Here is a 20988-nt window from a genome sequence, read left to right as displayed (position 1 = left end):
GATGAAGATAGTGAGTTAGATGATGATGTGGAACGTACAGTATTGACAGAGAGACATCTGAATCCTCTATATAACCAACCATCTACTGTGACTGATCCAGAATAGATAGCAGATGCAGGAGGTGTACGGAGATCGAATCGTGTTATTCTGCCACCAAAGCGTCTGGCAGACTATTATGTGGATACAAGAGGACTGCCTAGTGTCAATCCTCCTCAAACTACTACATCTGGGGCATCCACGTCAGGAGTTATCTCTACATCCGAGGTTCCCGCGGTTACTGAAAATATGACTGCAGTTGAAGATGTTCAAAGTGAAAGTGCGAATTTGGTGACAGCTTTTTATTCATCATTGAACAAGACAGGGAGAGTGTTTGTTCATGCCCACTCGTGTTATGTGTGTCAAATCGAGCCGAAAGATGTATACGAAGCTTTAAAGTATGATGAGTGGGTAAGTGCTATGCAGGAAGAGCTGTTGCAATTTAAACATCTTAAGGTTTGGAGGTTAGTCAATCCACCGCATGGTTGTGTACCCTATGGTCTTCGTTGGGTTTTGAAGAATAAGAAAGATGAGCAGGGTATAGTGATTCGTAATAAAGCTAGATTGGTGGTTAAGGGATATCAGCAAATCCCGGAAATTGAATATGATGAGGTTTTTGCTCCAGTTGCGAGACTGGAGGCTATCAGGATTTTCTTGTCCTTCGCATCCTATATGGGTTTCAAAGTTTATCAAATGGATGTGAAGAGTGCGTTTTTGTATGGTGAGATAAACGAGAAAGTGTTTGTTGAACAACCGCCTGGTTTTGAGGATCCGCATTTCCCAGAAAAGGTGTATCGACTAGAAAAGGCGCTATATGGTCTACACCAAGCTCCTAGAGCTTGGTATGCAACGTTGTCCAACTACATGCTTGAAAATGGTTTTCGGAGAGGTGTCATTGATCAGACACTTTTCATCAAGAAGAAAGGACAACATCTTATGTTAGTGCAGGTCTATGTTGATGATATTATTTTCGGGTCTACAGATCAGAGTATGGTTGATGAGTTCGAGAAGGTTATGCAACGAAAGTTTAAGATGAGTTCCATGGGAACTATTAAGTTTTTCTTAGGTTTGCAGGTAGCTCAAACGGATAAAGGCATATTCTTACATCAGACGAAGTATGTTGCTGATATCCTTAAGCGCTTTCAGGTAGATACAGAGAGACCAGCTAAGACTTCGTTGTCGGTTAATCATGGGATTTCACCAGATAAGGAGGGTGCTCCAGTGGACCCTACTTTGTACAGGGCTATCATAGGTTCTCTAATGTACCTAACTGCTTCTAGACCAGATATAATGTTTGCGGTGTGCCTGTGTGCTCGTTATCAGGCAAACCCTAATGTTCATCATATGTTAGTGGTCAAGAAGATTCCGAGGTATCTAAAAGATACTCCCAGCTTAGGGTTATGGTATCCGTGTGAGGATGGTTTTGATCTCACAGCGTACAGTGATTCAGACTATGGAGGTTGCAAGAAAGATTTCAAGTCAACATCAGGAGGGTGTCAATTTCTTGGTAGCAAACTAGTAACCTGGCAGTGTAAGAAGCAGACAGCAGTGGCTCAGTCCACTTGTGAAGCAGAATATATTTCCGCGGCCAGCTGTACATCACAGGTTATCTGGATACAACAGCAACTACGTGACTATGGTTTGAAAATCTCTAACACCCCTATTTATGTTGATAATACTGCTGCCATAGCTGTCACTAAGAATCCCGTAAATCACTCTAAAACGAAACATATAGGGATTAAATACCATTTCATTAGAGATTGCTATGAGAAAAAGTTAATTGATGTAGTGCAAATTGACACTACAGCCCAAAGGGCTGATCTCTTCACAAAAGCTTTTGATAAACCACGTTTTGAATTTCTATTAAATGAGATAGGTGTTAAGTTGCTTCAAGATGTAGTTCCTGAAACTGAAATTCCTGAAACTGAGGTTCCTGACACAGAGGAATCTAAGCCTGAGACTGAGTTGTGAATGGTTAGAAACTGCTTGTAGAGTTTGAATAGTTTTGCATGATAGCTTCTAGATCATTTGCATTTTTCGTTTGCATGATAGATTAGTTTTTACTGAAATTTGCATGTTTGCTTATGTTTTTAGATAGTTTTATGCTTTTGTACAGAGAAAATCAAAAAGCCATAAAAATTGAAAAACCAGAAAAACAAATAAAAATTAGAAAAAAATAGAAAATCCATAAAAAGTGAAAAATCAGAAAATGAGTTGCTTGTTATGTTTGTGGGGAAGTGATTGCAATACTGAACTGACATGTAAGTTGTGAAAAACAAGTAATACAGGATGATTGATAATATGTTGGTAAACTTTATTGATCTAATTCTAGATAGAGATGATCACACTAATAACGTGTAAATATCATGATGAGGAAATCGTGGAAAGGTTTTGATAATGCTAAAAACGAACATATATTTCATAGCATTATTCCTCAAGAAAGACAAGCTTTTAGTTGCAATTGTTCTATTTACAAGTGATATTCGTTTAAATAATAAAAGGTGAAGACAAAAGACAGATTCGACGAATTGAAGACGCAAACGACCAAAAAGCTCAAAAGAACAAAAGACAATCAAAAAGGTTCCAATTATTGATAAGAAACGTCTCGAAATTACAAGAGTACAAGATTCAAAACGTAAAGTACAAAATATAAAATTGTACGCAAGGACGTTCGAAAATCCGGAACCGGGACCAGAGTCAACTCTTAACGCTCGACGCAACGGACTAAAAATTACAAGTTAACTATGTATATAAATATAATATAATATATAATTAATTATATTAATTATATATATATATATTATATATATAATAAAAACCGTCGGCAGAGAAAGACTTCAAGATGTGAGCTGGAATTTCAAACTCCGCGACTCGCGGAGTTTGAAGGCAAAATTCACCGCGAGTCGCGGAGCCCCAAAAATCAAAAATCCCTATAAAGCAAACCGAATTCTGATCAAAATTATATATCTTTTTCTTCTCTTATCATACGTAAAATTTATATATATATATAATTTATATTTTAATTTTAATTTTAATTCTAATAATAAGGGTATGTTAGCGAATGTTGTAAGGGTGTAAGTCGAAATTCTGTCCGTGTAACGCTACGCTATTTTTAATCATTGTAAGTTATGTTCAACCTTTTTATATTAATGTCTCGTAGCTAAGTTATTATTATGCTTATTTAAAACGAAGTAATCATGATGTTGGGCTAATTACTAAAATTGGGTAATTGGGCTTTGTACCATAATTGGGGTTTGGACAAAAGAACGACACTTGTGGAAATTAGACTATGGGCTATTAATGGGCTTTATATTTGTTTAACTAAATAAAAGTTTGTTAATGTTAATATAAAGATTTACAATTGGGCGTCCCTATAAATTACCATATACACTCGATCGGACACGATGGGCGGGGTATTTATATGTACGAATAATCATTCATTTAACCGGACACGGGAATGGATTAATAGCCACTAGAATAATTAAAACAGGGGTGAAATTACATTCAAGGGTAATTGGTGTAATTGTTAACAAAGTAGTAAAACCTTGGTTTACACGCAGTCGATAACCTGGTGTATTCATTAAACAAAGTATTAAAACCTTGTTACAATTCGAATCCCCAATTAGTTGGAATATTTAACTTCGGGTATAATAATAATTTGACGAGGACACTCGCACTTTATATTTATGACTGATGGACTGTTATGGACAAAAACCAGACGGACAGATTAAATAATCCAGGACAAAGGACAATTAACCCATGGGCATAAAACTAAAATCAACACGTCAAACATCATGATTACGGAAGTTTAAATAAGCATAATTCTTTTATTTCATATTTAATTTCCTTTATTTTATATTTAATTGCACTTCTAATTATCGCACTTTTATTTATTGTTATTTAATCGCACTTTTAATTATCGTACTTTTTAATTATCGCAAGTTTATTTTATCGCACTTTTATTATTCGCAATTTCATTATCGTTATTTACTTTACGCTTTAAATTAAGTCTTTTATTTATTTAATATTTTACATTAGGTTTTAACTGCGACTAAAGTCTTAAAATCGACAAACCGGTCATTAAACGGTAAAAACCCCCCTTTATAATAATAATATTACTTATATATATATTTGTATTTTTATAAAAGTAAACTAATATAGCGTTGAGCTTTGTTTAAAGATTTCCCTGTGGAACGAACCGGACTTACTAAAAACTACACTACTGTACGATTAGGTACACTGCCTATAAGTGTTGTAGCAAGGTTTAAGTATATCCATTCTATAAATAAATAAATATCTTGTGTAAAATTGTATCGTATTTAATAGTTTTTCCTAGTAAAATATAAACTATTTCGTATACACCTCGCATAACATCAAGTATTTTTTGGCGCCGCTGCCGGGGATCACTCTTAAACGCCGGAAGCGCAACGCTAATATATAAAAAAAAAGATTTTTTGTTAACTTTTATTAAAATTCGTTTTTGTAAAAATACGTTTTAATTATTCAAAAATATAAAAAGAAAAACAAAAATATAAGTATTTTTTAAGATTTTGTTAAATATTTAAGTTTTATAAGTTTCTTTATTTTTATTTTTATTTATAAAAATATAAGTTTTATTAAATATCTTTTATTTATAGAAAAAACAGAAAACAAAAAAAAAATAAAAAAAAAATAAAGAAAAAACGCGTCGAATTTGAAACTTGTCAGCTGAAATTTGAAACCCCGCGACTCGCGGGGTTTGAAGCACTAAATACCACAACTCGCGGAGGCTTTCTGACAGGCGACAAAAAAACCCTAATCGAGCATTAATTACGGTAATTATTAATTAATTATTATTAAACCTTAATAATTATTATTATTATTATTAGTTTATTTTAAGATTTACTTTTTATTTAATTTGTATTTTTAGTTTAATTAATTTATTTAAATTGTAAAATTAATAGTTTTATTAAATAAATAATATAAAAATAATATTTTTATAAAAATTGTACTTTTTACAACTTTTTATATATTTTTATATTTTGTCCCTTTTTAATCGTTGTAGCATAACTTTTGTATTTTTAAGCTCATATTTAATTTTAAACTTAGTTTTTGCCATAGTTATTTTTACTCCTAGATTTTTAGGCTTTGCCGTAGAATTCCTTAAGTGCTTTTTCTTTAGACTAAGATTTAGGTACTTTAGAATTTTGCGACGCCTTTTTAAGTTTTAGTTTCTTTTTAAGTTATTTCCATTTGGGATTTAGTTTTTCTTGTAAGCTTTAATATTTTTAGACACCTTTTACTATGTATCAATTATCATTCCAATTAGTAATTTCAATTTGCGATTATAATTTTAAGTTAGTTGTAGTAATAAGGTTAGGTTAGTCAAGTATTTTTAAGTTTTTATAAGTTTCTTTTATTTTTCCGTCACCTTTTATTTTTCAACCATTTTTTCTTTTTCAACCTTTTTCGACGAACTCTTTTTCTCTCTTATTTCTCGCCATTCTAGTTTTTAGGACTTAGAATTTTTTTTCTACTTCTTATCTAAATTTCTTAAAATTACGAAAATTTATTTTAAGTGGTTAAATTGATAGACATCAAAATTTTCTGGTTCGTAGTAATAGTTGGATTTGTACGTGGACCGGGTTATTGGAGCCAAACAGTACTCAATTATACTGAGACCAAACGAATCCTGCCCCTCTGCTGCATCTTTTGGCTATTCGAAACGTGGGCAAAATCAGAAAAGTCTATTAATTGGATAACTTATTATAATTTTTCTTTCCTTTTTAAAACTAATAGGATATTCAGTGAATGCACCGAGCAAGACGTTCATCACCTTTTGTACGTTCACCACCTGTAACTAGATCAAGACATTTAGCAAATATAACCGCCGTTGATTTTTCTTTAGAATCGTCATCCAGTCGACCAAGTACTTCAGTTCAAATTTCCGATAATCCATTTTTTGAACCCGACCTCACAATTGAGAATCCGGAAAATATTCAGGAACGGTTCGTAGATCCTGAACCATTAAACTTTCCTCCGGAGCCACCAATCATTCAAACAGAGATTGTTGAGGAACGAACCATTAAATCAGAATCATCTAGTGATACCGATTCAACAAATTCAATTATGGAGAATCTGGAACCTTTAAGTATGGAAGACCGAATGAGAGCTAAACGCACTGGCCAAGGTCACGCAATTACTCATCCAGACATTAATGCGCCAGATTATGAAATCAAAGGACAAATTCTACACATGGTGATTAATCAATGCCAATTTAGTGGTGCGCCGAAGGAAGATCCAAATGAACATCTACGTACCTTTAATAGGATCTGCACACTATTTAAAATCCGAGAAGTGGAGGATGAACAGATATATCTCATGTTATTTCCCTGGACTTTAAAGGGAGAAGCCAAAGATTGGTTGGAATCGTTACCTGAAGGGGCGATCGATACATGGGATGTTTTAGTTGACAAATTTCTTAAACAATTCTTTCCTGCATCTAAAGCCGTAAGACTTCAAGCAGAAATTGTTACGTTCACACAGAAGCCAAATGAAACTCTATATGAGGCGTGGACAAGATATGGAAAGTTGTTAAGAGGATGTCCGCAACATGGTTTAGACACCTGTCAAATAGTACAAATATTCTACCAAGGATGCGACATCACTACAAGAAAAGACATAGATATAGCAGCTGGTGGTTCTATTATGAAGAAAACCGAAACTGATGCTTACAAAATTATTGATAACACTGCTTCCCACTCACATGAGTGGCACCAAGAAAAAGATATCATTAGATCATCTAAAGCAGCTAGAGCCAATTCTAGCCATGACTTAGATTCCATTTCCGCAAAGATAGATTTTGTAGAGAGACGAATGGAAAAGATGACTAAGGATATTCACTCAATACGAATTAGTTGTGAGCAATGTGGAGGACCACATTTGACAAAAGATTGTCTCAGTATTGAATTAACAATGGAACAAAGAGAGAATATTTCATACATAAACCAAAGGCCTGGAAATAATTATCAGAATAATTATCAACCGCCAAGACCAATTTACAATCAAAACCAGAATTATAACCAAAATATTCCATACAACAACCAACAAGGTCCTAGCAATCAACAAGTATCCAATAATACTTACAATCAGCAAAGACCTAATTTTCAAAACAAACCACCACAACAAACCGATGATAAAAAGCCGAATTTAGAAGATATGATGACGAAGCTAGTTGAAACTCAAACACAGTTTTTCACATCTCAAAAACAAACTACTGAACAAAATGCTCAAGCATTTAGAAATCAACAAGCTTCTATTCAAAATCTGGAACAAGAAGTGAGTAACCTAGCAAGGTTAATAGGTGAAAGAAAACCGGGAAGTCTACCTAGTGATACAAATGCTAACCCCCGAAATGAAACAGCTAAAGCCATTACCACAAGAAGTGGTACAACACTTAAACCACCTGAAATATCTGTAACTTCTGATGAAACTATTCCTACTCCACAAGAACCACAACCTGATCAAGATAAGGAAAAAGAACCGGTAGTTAAAAAGGTTAATGAAAATAACACAGTTAAGGATAAACCTTATGTTAAACCATACCAACCACCACTTTCTTACCCGAGTAAAATGAAGAAAGAAAAACTTGAAGCCGAGCAATCCAAATTCTTGGATATGTTTAAACAGATAAATGTAAATCTTCCTTTCATTGATGTGATTTCAGGAATGCCAAGATATGCTAAATTCTTGAAAGATCTAATCTCAAATAGAAAGAAAATGGAAGAACTCTCGGCTGTTACTATGAATGCTAATTGTTCAGCAGTACTGTTGAATAAGATACCAGAAAAATTATCTGATCCAGGAAGTTTCACAATTCCATGTTTTTTGGGTAGTCTTAGTTCAATAGAAGCATTGGCAGACTTAGGTGCTAGTATAAATCTAATGCCGTATTCACTATACGCTAAACTAGACCTTGGAGAATTGAAACCAACAAGAATAAGCATACAACTAGCTGATAGATCAATAAAATATCATAGAGGGATAATGGAGAACATGCTAGTTAAAGTTGGTACTTTAGTATTTCCAGTAGATTTTGTTGTTCTGGACATGGAAGAAGATTCTCAAGTTCCTCTCATATTAGGAAGACCATTCTTAAACACGGCTAAAGCAATGATAGACGTGTTCGGTAAGAAACTGACCCTAAGTATAGAGGATGAGAGTGTTACCTTTTCAGTTGATAGAGCAATGCAACAACCACAATCTGCAGATGATACATGTTATTATATTCAAACTATAGATGCACATGCAGAATTATTAAAAGAATTTCCAGAATTACAAGGAACAGGAGAATGTTCTTTAGGAGAAGGTAATGAACCAATTGATGAAGCTGAAATGTTAGCTACACTTATAGCTAATGGATATGAACCAACAACAGAAGAAATTCAAATGCTAAAAGAAGAAGACAGATATCGATATAAATCATCGATAGAAGAACCTCCGAAATTAGAGTTAAAGCCACTTCCAAACCATTTGGAATACGCTTATTTACATGGTGAATCTGAATTACCTGTAATAATATCGTCTTCTCTTACTGAAAATGAGAAATCACAACTCATTTATGTGTTGAAAGCTCATAAACCAGCCATTGCATGGAAGATTCATGATATAAAAGGAATAAGTCCTTCGTATTACACACATAAAATCCTTATGGAAGAAGGTCATAAAACGTATGTGCAACGCTAACGAAGACTAAATCCTAATATGCAAGATGTAGTTAAGAAAGAGATAATTAAACTGCTAGATGCAGGTTTGATATATCCAATTTCTGATAGCCCATGGGTAAGCCCAGTTCAATGCGTGCCTAAGAAGGGTGGCATGACTGTCATTACAAATGAGAAAAATGAGCTTATTCCTACTAGGACTGTAACAGGATGGCGTGTATGTATTGATTATAGAAAATTAAATGACGCCACCAGAAAAGATCACTTTCCCTTACCTTTCATAGATCAAATGTTAGAAAGATTAGCCGGAAATAGTTACTATTGTTTTCTAGATGGATTTTCCGGATATTTTCAAATTCCAATAGCACCCGAAGACCAAGAGAAAACCACATTCACGTGCCCTTATGGTACTTTTGCTTACAAACGCATGCCATTTGGACTTTGTAACGCCCCTGCAACCTTTCAAAGGTGTATGATGGCGATTTTTCACGACATGATAGAAGAATGCATGGAAGTATTCATGGATGACTTTTCAGTCTTCGGTGATACATTTAAATCATGTCTAGTTAATCTGGAACGAATGCTAATTAGATGCGAACAATCAAATCTAGTACTTAATTGGGAGAAATGCCATTTCATGGTTAAAGAAGGCATCGTTCTTGGACATAAAATTTCAAAAGAAGGAATTGAAGTGGATAGAGCTAAAGTAGATGTAATTGCTAAACTTCCACATCCCACCAATGTTAGAGGAGTTAGGAGTTTTCTAGGGCATGCCGGTTTTTACCGACGTTTCATAAAAGATTTTTCTAAAATTGCCACTCCTATGAATAAACTCCTAGAAAAGGATGCGCCATTCATCTTTTCAGATGAATGTATCAAATCTTTTAATATTCTTAAAGAAAAACTCACTAATGCGCCGATCATGATAACACCAAATTGGAATCTACCATTTGAACTAATGTGCGATGCAAGTGATTTTGCAATGGGAGCCGTTTTAGGACAAAGGATTGAAAAACGATTTCAACCTATATATTATGCTAGTAAGACGTTACAAGGAGCACAAACAAACTATACAACTACTGAAAAAGAACTCCTTGCTATTGTCTTTGCTTTTGACAAATTTCGATCATATCTCGTTCTAGCAAAAACGGTGGTCTATACCGACCATTCTGCTCTTAGATACCTATTTTCAAAACAAGATGCTAAACCAAGATTAATCCGTTGGATCTTACTCTTACAAGAGTTTGATATTGAAATCCGAGATAAAAGAGGAGCAGAAAATCTCGCCGCTGATCATCTTTCTCGTCTTGAAAATCCCGAATTAGAAGTTCTAAATGAATCAGCCATACAAGACAACTTTCCTGATGAATATCTATTGAAGATAGATTATAAAGAAATCCCATGGTTTGCAGACTATGCAAACTACTTAGTTTGTGGATTCCTTGAAAAAGGATTATCGTACCAAAGACGAAAGAAATTCTTCAGTGATATAAAACACTATTTTTGGGAAGATCCACATCTGTTTAAAAGTTGTCTCGATGGAATAATACGCCGATGTGTATTTGGAGATGAAGCTAGTAAAATTTTAAACCATTGTCACACAGGACCAACAGGAGGGCATTATGGGCCTCAACTAACAGCAAGAAAAGTTTATGAAGCTGGATTCTATTGGCCTACAATTTACAAAGACGCACACCTTCTTTGCAAATCCTGTGATGCTTGTCAAAGGGCCGGAAAAATAAGTCAACGTGATGAAATGCCACAAAATGTCATTCAAGTATGTGAAGTATTTGACATTTGGGGTATTGACTTTATGGGTCCATTTCCAAAATCTCATAATAATCTATATATACTCGTAGCCATTGATTATGTATCTAAATGGGCGGAAGCACAAGCTCTCCCAACTAACGATGCACGAGTTGTAGTCAATTTTTTAAAACGTCTTTTTGCAAGGTTTGGAACACCGAAAGCTTTAATAAGTGATCGGGGTACTCATTTCTGTAATAATCAACTTGAGAAAGTTCTTAAAAGATATGGAGTAACTCATAAAATCTCCACCGCATATCATCCACAAACAAGTGGACAAGTTGAAAATACCAACCGAGCTTTAAAACGTATTCTAGAGAAAACCATAGGATCAAATCCGAAGGAATGGTCCATTAAATTGGAGGATGCACTCTGGGCTTTTAGAACAGCCTACAAAACTCCAATTGGAACCACACCTTTTAGACTTGTTTATGGAAAAGCATGTCATCTTCCAGTAGAAATTGAACACAAAGCATTTTGGGCTTTGAAGACATGTAATCTTGATTTACATGAAGCCGGACGTCTACGATTAAGTCAACTAAACGAATTAGAAGAATTAAGACATAAAGCATACGAAAATTCGTTAATCTATAAAGAAAGAACGAAGAAATGGCATGATAAAAGAATCAGAAGTTCAAAAGAATTTAAAGAAGGAGACAGAGTTCTTCTTTTCAATTCACGATTCAAGCTATTTCCTGGAAAATTGAAATCAAGATGGTCTGGACCATTCATAGTCAAAAGAGTTTTCCCATACGGAACGATAGAATTGATAAATTCAAATGGGATTGAATTTAAAGTTAATGGTCACAGAGTTAAACATTACATACATGGTCCGATGGAAGTCGACAACGAAGTTAATCACAATTTCAACACCACAGCTAACTAAGTGTGGGGAGAATCAAGTCTTTAAAGGATAATATGTATTTCTGTTAGAGTTAGATTGTCTGTTTTCGTGTAGTTCTCAAAAATGGAACCCGAATGGTCTTTCCCTAGCAGACCCTAAAGAACTAGTCTTCTCCCCCCATTCTGAATTTTTATTTTTTTTAGGTTTTTACAAAATGAAGACTGCCTGTGAACTAAACCATGGTCTAATGCTACACGCTTTGATCACTAAACGTAATAATGACATACTCCCGAGTGAAATAGTATCAGTAATCAGAGAAAGAATGGACGGAGTTAGAAAAGAATCCAGATGCGAAGATAATAAGTTACAATTTGGTAAAGGAAAATCAAAATCCGCAGCGAAAAGAAGAGCACGACACCTAGAAAGATGTCACAAATGCGGAAAATGGTCACATGGAGGTAAATGTTCAAATAATCAAACCTATTCAAATACCGAATTTGTTACTTTATGCAGAGACGGACCGTTCATATGTTTAGAAGAAAAGACACTGAATGCTCGAGGTTACGCCTATGTAGCCATGGAAAATCAATTAAACCGACTATCTTATGAATGGGATAGATCATATAACTAAGAAATCTATTCCACAGGTATGTCTGTACAGTTTTTATTTTTATTTTTATTTTTATTTTTAACCTTTTGATAATAAACGCTAATTTGTTCGCTAAAAAGTATTAAATTGGTATTAAATAAAATTAGGTTTGGCGACCGAAATTATTGATATCATTCAAAAATTTATTACATCACTGCGAAATTTAACGTTTATTCTTAAGGTATAAATATCTTTAATCAATCAACCCAAAATATTTCAAAAATTCGTCATGAGTTAAATTAGGTCTTGGAACCGAAATTACTTTACCGAAAAGAGGGGCGCATATTTTTGATAATATTTGATTGATTAAAGTGGGATAAAAAGATAAAAAGATTTTTAAATTTATTTTTTACCATGTTTTTAAAATAAATATTTAAATCTTAAATTAATATTGTAAACTTTATAAAAACAATATATTTAAAATTGTAAATATTTGAAAAATTAATATAAGTTTGGTATGAATTTATAATATGAATTTTTAAAATATGAATTTTTAATTTTATGCACTTCAAAAATTAAGTTTGGTGTGAATTTTTAATTTTTAATTTTTAATTTTGAATTTTATATTTAAGTTGTGTGAATTTAAAAACAAAAATTTACTTTATCTCATTAAGTTAAGAATATGATTTTTAAAATTCGTCGTAAGTTGAAGACTAGGTCTTTGAACCGAAATTGCTTTACCCGAGGAAGGGACGAGAACTTTTATTATCATTATTTTTAATCTTATTGAATTAAAGTATGCCAAAAACATTGAAAAAACCCAAAAATCTTAGCTTTTAAAACAATCGCTACAAAAAGACAAATTTTAAAATTTTGTCGAGAGACGGACTAGGACATCGATCCGAAACGACCTCGTCCTAAATAACAAGGGAAACAAAATTTTAAAATTAAGTACTTAATTGTTTTAATAAGTTAATGATTATAAAAAAAAAAAAAAAAAAACTCCGCGAGTCGCGGAGTTTGAAGTGCAAAACCTCCGCGAGTCGCGGAGAGGTCGGATTACAGAAAAAAAATAAAGAGCTGCAACAGCTCAGTTTCATACTCCTCAACTCAAACAACCTGCGAAAACTGCACCCGAAAAACCCGAGAAAAAACCCCAAAAATCCCAATTTTTAACCGTTAATCACCAAATCTTTTGCTAAAATCATGTTGAGAAGGATGCTATCTAAGAATTACTCAAGAAAAATGGTAAATTTCTACACCTAAACACCATTTAATCCGAAATTTGGTGTTCTCTAGCTATTTTTTCCCCAATTTGATTTTGATGCTTTTTAGTGTAATTAGGCTTAAATTGTTTATGTATTATGCTTGTATAACCTAGATTGATGCTGTTTAACATGATTAGAAGCCTTAAACTTCAAATTTTGAATAATCTAGGGTTTGTGTTCTTGAGCAATTTGGGGCTTTTTGATATAAACAGGTTATGGCCGATTTTTGTCATGAATTGTTGCTAAATTAAGTAGTGTAACATGTCTAGGTAGTTAAATGATCCAAACTTTGAGCCTAAACATGATTTTGAGAATTAAAGTGGACTTTTTCAAGTCTAAAATTCATGAACTTGATTTTTGAAAGATAATGCCATTTGAGACTTGTTTAATTGCTAGTAATGATTATTTTGATATGTTATTTGAGTTGAATGCTTATGAACTTGGCGAACATTTTCGTATATGCTTATTTGAAAAGGTGTAGATTTGATAAAAATGTGAAAATGAGCTTAAGTTTGATATAAATTGATAATGTCATTGTAATTATTTTGATTGATGATTTTGCTGACACTAATGCATATTTGGATGCACAAAAATTGTGTTTGATGTGTTTTGCAGAATGAAAGGGGTGAATCTTCATCCCAAGCCCGCAATGCTCCTGCTGAGAATTTGGAACAACAGAAGGTGGATAACTACTACAAGCAGGATGTACCTCATCCAGTCATGACCTTTTCCGATATGCACTTGGAAGAGTTGCACCCGAACCTGAGATTTGACAGACTTTGGATAGATTATCCAAAATATCAACGGGGTTTGCATACTCTTCATTCTAAGGTTATTGAGGTACCGAGGGTCATAGAATGGGGACCCTTAGAAGCTGTAGAATTGGCCGGGCCAATTAGGGAATTACTTGTACAGAGGTATGGTAATTCTTCTTTTAATGACTGGATATGTTTATTCACCATACGTAGACCTGTATATAAAGTATGGTGTGAAGAATTGTTATGTAGTATAGAGTTGAATGATCGGGTAGCTAGTTTAACCGATCGTTCTTTTATTAGATTTTTGTTAGGCGGTTCGATGCGCCACATGTCTTTACTGGACATGGCTCAGGCTTTACGTATATATATGCCTGAGGAGTTAGCGTCTGCCGATTGTAGAGGATTGATACTAAACCGTAGAAAGATAGATGAAAATTTTGATACACACGGTGTGTGGAGTCAAATGACAAGCCATCACCGTTTCAAAGGGGGAAATTACTCTTATTTGGATATAGATAGAGCCGAATTAAGAGTGATACATAGGTTTTTAGCTAATTCGATTACACAAAGGGGTAAAAACAAGGAAAAAGTAAATGAACAGGATTTGTTTTACCATATGTGTATTCGAGACCCACAAAGCGTTGTAAGTATACCATATTGTGTGGGTTATTATTTATCAGCTATGGTTCGGGGGATGCGACCACATAGCATAATAGGAGGTGGTATTTTTATTACTTTGATTGGTGAATATCTCGGTGTGGATATAAGTTGGGGGGGATTATTACTAGAAGAGCCGGAACCCCGCGATACTATAGGTTTAAATGTATACCATGGTGCGAAAGTTTTGAAGAGGCGAAATAACGCCGCAGTACGATACCATGGTAGACATCCACAGGTGGAGAGAAACCAGCAGCAAGGTAATGTAGGAGGGGGGAATGAGATGCAAGAAATGCATAGGTTTATAGCTTCTCAGGAATACGAAAATGCTAGACAGAGAGCATTTGAAGATTGGCAAGTTCATCAGAACCAAATCATAGCTCATTGCCAACATATAGGTAGAAACTATATTCCTACACCGAAACCCATCTTCCCTCCTTGGTCTATAGAGATGCAGCCACCATATCCTACGTATGACCCTGCCGAAGCATTCTATAGCACTTATGGTTATGCCTGGAACCCCTATTGGTACCAATATCATCCTTAGTTTACTTATTATTTTTTTTATTTTGTAATTTGTAATTATTGATACATTTAATATTTTTGTTAATATTGTAATCATTTTTATAATTATCTAACTTTTATTCTTAGATTTTAATAATTTTTTGAATGTGGGGTAATATACCAAACTTCAAAAATATGTATATATGTTTGCAGTTTATCTTATGTACACAACAGGGTAAAACAACGCATTTTCAAAGACTGGCATTAAGTTCAGCAAAAGCAACTAATTTTGACGACAAGATGCAAAATATATGTGAAATAACAACAAGACGGAATGAACAAATGATGTGCACCATTTATCATTCAGCAAACAAACGCCAATATATTTGGAAACTTTGGTAAAATTTAATCATTTTCACACAAATCACCCTCAATAATTTAAATTGTTACTGATTTCTTGCAAATGAGGGCATTGCAAGATCTTAAGTGTGGGAATAGATTAAATTCTTTCGGATTTTAAAATTTTTTACTTTATACACTTGGTTACCATTAAAAATACTAGTAAAGCAGTAGTTGTATTAGAATCTAGTGCTCTCTGATAAAAAAGAACAGCCCTAGTCTTATATACTGACTACCCAATTCTAGTAAAATTTTTCAAAATTTTCAATTAAATGAATTCAAAATTATGTTTATACATATTTATGAACGATAAAACTAGGTTTTAACACCGAAATTATTGTTACCTCGGAAAGGACATAAATTAAGAAACAAACTAAAATGTCAAAATTCATTTAAAATGGAATAGAGGACGATAAAAAGAAAAATAAAAAGTCAAGTGTGGGAAAATTTACCAAGTTATTTTAAATATATGTCACATATATCTGTAACAAATAACTGAAAATACTTTTGCTTTGGACTAAACTAAACTGTTTTTACCCGATGAAAGAAAAGAAGAGATGGATCTACATGATGAATCAATTCCATCATTAAAAGGAAGTAAAGTCTTCCGAAAATGACACGCGCTTCTTGATTTAGGTCATGAAGTTGTCGTCCAGACCAGCTGTAGGTTGACAAAAAATCTAGAAAAGTCATCACTAAAATCAGCAGGAAATCCACGGACCTCAGCATTAAACAGGGTCGCCAAGTGGTCAGATTTATCCTAACCATGAGAAGGATTTATCTCGTACAAAGGGGGGGCACCATGCAAATTAGCTGGATAAGACTAATGAATCAGATCCCTAGAAAGGATAATCTCCTTAAAGATTAAAAATCAGCTTTTAAGACTGATATTACTCAATCCTAGAGATTGACCTTAAAGATTGAGAATTACAAACTCATGGAATTCGATGATATCTAAACTCGAGCTTAAACGAGAAAATATTTTGATCAAAATTATAAACCGATTTGTTTTCTGAAAACCCTATTTTCAAGGCGTTCATTACCATTGAACGTAAAATCCTAGGAATTCACCTGGAATTCATTAGGTCACCTGAACTAAATCGGGTGTCAACCGTAAGAACGGTGGTTGCATAGTGGTCAAAGACAGGACTTTGTGCCAGACCGAAAAGTTATAAGGGTGAGCTTTACTATTGCTCCTACCAAGGATAGTAATTGCGTCCGACACGTTATAGACCATAATCAAAAGCATGTCACGGGACATTGCCTTAACAGTTGCTTGTTCAACGCTTTCCTTTACAACCGGACGGTAGTTTACCGAAAGGTAATATACGGAACAAGTAAACTGGACGTGTTGCTTTCCTAATACAAGGTTAGCAAGTGGGTGACACAAAACAGCAAGTTTTGAGCTAAAATTTTCAAATCTGAAACCCACCAAACCCACAAAAATATTTTGCAAACACCGGTAAAGGGTTATCCCGGAAAACTTATCTAGGGTAAAAACTAGATTTAATTTTCAAAAGATCAAATGTTTTCATAAAGATCCAATTTCCTTAATGGATCTAAATTTTTATAGTCATGTGGGACTGTAAACCATATCGTTACTACCATTGTTTATACCGCCGTATAGAAATCACTGATGTACAAAGTGTGAAGAATAAAGAAGTGATTCTAGTATTTCAAGACAATATTGCTTGAGGACAAGCAACGCTCAAGTGTGGGAATATTTGATAATGCTAAAAACGAACATATATTTCATAGCATTATTCCTCAAGAAAGACAAGCTTTTAGTTGCAATTGTTCTATTTACAAGTGATATTCGTTTAAATAATAAAAGGTGAAGACAAAAGACAGATTCGACGAATTGAAGACGCAAATGACCAAAAAGCTCAAAAGAACAAAAGACAATCAAAAAGGTTCCAATTATTGATAAGAAACGTCTCGAAATTACAAGAGTACAAGATTCAAAACGCAAAGTACAAAATATAAAATTGAACGCAAGGACGTTCGAAAATCCAGAACCGGGACCAGAGTCAACTCTTAACGCTCGACGCAACGGACTAAAAATTACAAGTTAACTATGTATATAAATATAATATAATATATAATTAATTATATTAATTATATATATATTATATATATAATAAAAACCGTCGGCAGAGAAAGACTCCAAGATGTGAGCTGGAATTTCAAACTCCGCGACTCGCGGAGTTTGAAGGCAAAATTCACCGCGAGTCGCGGAGCCCCAAAAATCAAAAATCCCTATAAAGCAAACCGAATTCTGATCAAAATTATATATCTTTTTCTTCTCTTATCATACGTAAAATTTATATATATATATATAATTTATATTTTAATTTTAATTTTAATTCTAATAATAAGGGTATGTTAGCGAATGTTGTAAGGGTGTAAGTCGAAATTCTGTCCGTGTAACGCTACACTATTTTTAATCATTGTAAGTTATGTTCAACCTTTTTATATTAATGTCTCGTAGCTAAGTTATTATTATGCTTATTTAAAACGAAGTAATCATGATGTTGGGCTAATTACTAAAATTGGGTAATTGGGCTTTGTACCATAATTGGGGTTTGGACAAAAGAACGACACTTGTGGAAATTAGACTATGGGCTATTAATGGGCTTTATATTTGTTTAACTAAATGAAAGTTTGTTAATGTTAATATAAAGATTTACAATTGGGCGTCCCTATAAATTACCATATACACTCGATCGGACACGATGGGCGGGGTATTTATATGTACGAATAATCATTCATTTAACCGGACACGGGAATGGATTAATAGCCACTAGAATAATTAAAACAGGGGTGAAATTACATTCAAGGGTAATTGGTGTAATTGTTAACAAAGTAGTAAAACCTTGGTTTACACGCAGTCGATAACCTGGTGTATTCATTAAACAAAGTATTAAAACCTTGTTACAATTCGAATCCCCAATTAGTTGGAATATTTAACTTCGGGTATAATAATAATTTGACGAGGACACTCGCACTTTATATTTATGACTGATGGACTGTTATGGACAAAAACCAGACGGACAGATTAAATAATCCAGGACAAAGGACAATTAACCCATGGGCATAAAACTAAAATCAACACGTCAAACATCATGATTACGGAAGTTTAAATAAGCATAATTCTTTTATTTCATATTTAATTTCCTTTATTTTATATTTAATTGCACTTCTAATTATCGCACTTTTATTTATTGTTATTTAATCGCACTTTTAATTATCGTACTTTTTAATTATCGCAAGTTTATTTTATCGCACTTTTATTATTCGCAATTTCATTATCGTTATTTACTTTACGCTTTAAATTAAGTCTTTTATTTATTTAATATTTTACATTAGGTTTTAACTGCGACTAAAGTCTTAAAATCGACAAACCGGTCATTAAACGGTAAAAACCCCCCTTTATAATAATAATATTACTTATATATATATTTGTATTTTTATAAAAGTAAACTAATATAGCGTTGAGCTTTGTTAAAGATTTCCCTGTGGAACGAACCGGACTTACTAAAAACTACACTACTGTACGATTAGGTACACTGCCTATAAGTGTTGTAGCAAGGTTTAAGTATATCCATTCTATAAATAAATAAATATCTTGTGTAAAATTGTATCGTATTTAATAGTTTTTCCTAGTAAAATATAAACTATTTCGTATACACCTCGCATAACATCAGGTTTACAGCGGTTGAGGGTAGTCACCTACTTATCACTGAATATGTACCGAGAAATGATTGAACAGAAACTCGACAGACGGTTGAGGTCTCCCCTACTACGATTTATACTCGGTAGCAAAAGGATAATTTTGTGAGTCCCCAAGGTGAGCATATTTTGTCTAGGATGCATACTTGTTTCTATTTACCTTTATTACTTGGACCGAAATCCAACAACATACATATCGGGTACCCAAAGGGAGGTGTTTTCTCTAAAAGGGTTGAGAAGTGCAGTTTTGTATCACAGACACAGAATGATTTTTAAAAGGCAACATCATCGGGTTCTAGATTTCCACATACGAAGATTGGTTTTCCGTGTAGTTATAACAAATGTCAAAGACAGTGGTGCGTCATCATTATGTTTAGTTGTAATCATTTATTTATTTATTTTGTTTATGTATTGTAAGGAGAAAATGCAACATCAGAAAATCCAAAAAAAAAAAAAAAAAAAAAAAATTGCAAGTTATGGATTGTTTATGTTTATTTATGTATTTATTTCAATTTGTAAATAACATGATGCACTACATAGCTGCAAGAGAATCATGGATCAAGAATTGAACAGAGTTTCAGAGATTTCTCGGTTATCAATGTTTGAGACAACATACATTCCAATCGGAGACTTATTTGAACGATTTCGTTATCTACATCCGAGGGGGAGAATTTATCAGATCATCAGATATAGAGAACTTAAATCATTTAGTTCACATCTCAATTAGTGAACTTTACATCTTTTGTCTGTGATATGGGATTGTGCCTATTGACCTGGATAGAGGGAATATCTTCTGGAAGGTATCTTAGCGTTCCATCACTCAAATATATATATCACTTCCATCCATCCAACACCATACATCATACTATTTCCGTTTAAGTATGGGGTTTATAGCGGCCGGTATGCGTCCTTAACAGAGTATGCAATAAATTTGAGATTAACAATGTTATCTGAAACGAAAGGTATAAGTTTAAGGTAGAAGCCAAAGGCTGACAGGGTTGCTAGAAACATCGTGAGATGGTTCTGTTCAATAGAATCGAAAGTACATTGATGTGATAAGAGGACAGCGTCAACAGGTTTGTGCTCAATTGTTCTACCCGAGAAATCGTGCGATCTCAAACGAGGACTGACTTTGTGATGTAAATCTGACATTGAAAAATGTTAAAGTAATTAATCTAACGTGATCATCGAAGTCTAGGGTGAAAGTTGATGAATGTTTATTGATATATTTGAAGGTTGTTCTGTATATGCTTTAATGAATAAGTTCGTGAATGAACTATGGAATAACATGTCAATATAGTTCAGTTCTGATCCCCGAATCAAAAAGATTCAATCAATTTTATATGCCAACTCACAAAAAGATATGTTATTCTTCTGAAAATGTGACTGATGATAAGCTGTATTATTTGTTCCTATGCTGATAACATCATGAATTTGTTAATGTTAATGCTTTATGAAACTGATGTTAAAGGTTTATTATCCACAGATCTAAAAGGTTAAATGTTACTGATTATATCTGTTATTATATTGCTGATCATGATACACTTGATCTTGTACAGTTATTTGCTTTGTGTATTTGCATGAGCATGCATTTCTGAATTAGTTTGCATTCATGTGTTAGTTGCATGTGCATTTATATTTCATCTTTTAAGTCCACAACTCAGTTCTGGGTAAGGTTTACTGTGAAAGGAAC

This window comes from Rutidosis leptorrhynchoides, chromosome 10 (genome assembly GCF_046630445.1).
Source record: "Rutidosis leptorrhynchoides isolate AG116_Rl617_1_P2 chromosome 10, CSIRO_AGI_Rlap_v1, whole genome shotgun sequence".
In the NCBI taxonomy this organism is placed as follows: Eukaryota; Viridiplantae; Streptophyta; class Magnoliopsida; order Asterales; family Asteraceae; genus Rutidosis; species Rutidosis leptorrhynchoides.
This window is presented reverse-complemented; position numbering follows the sequence as displayed.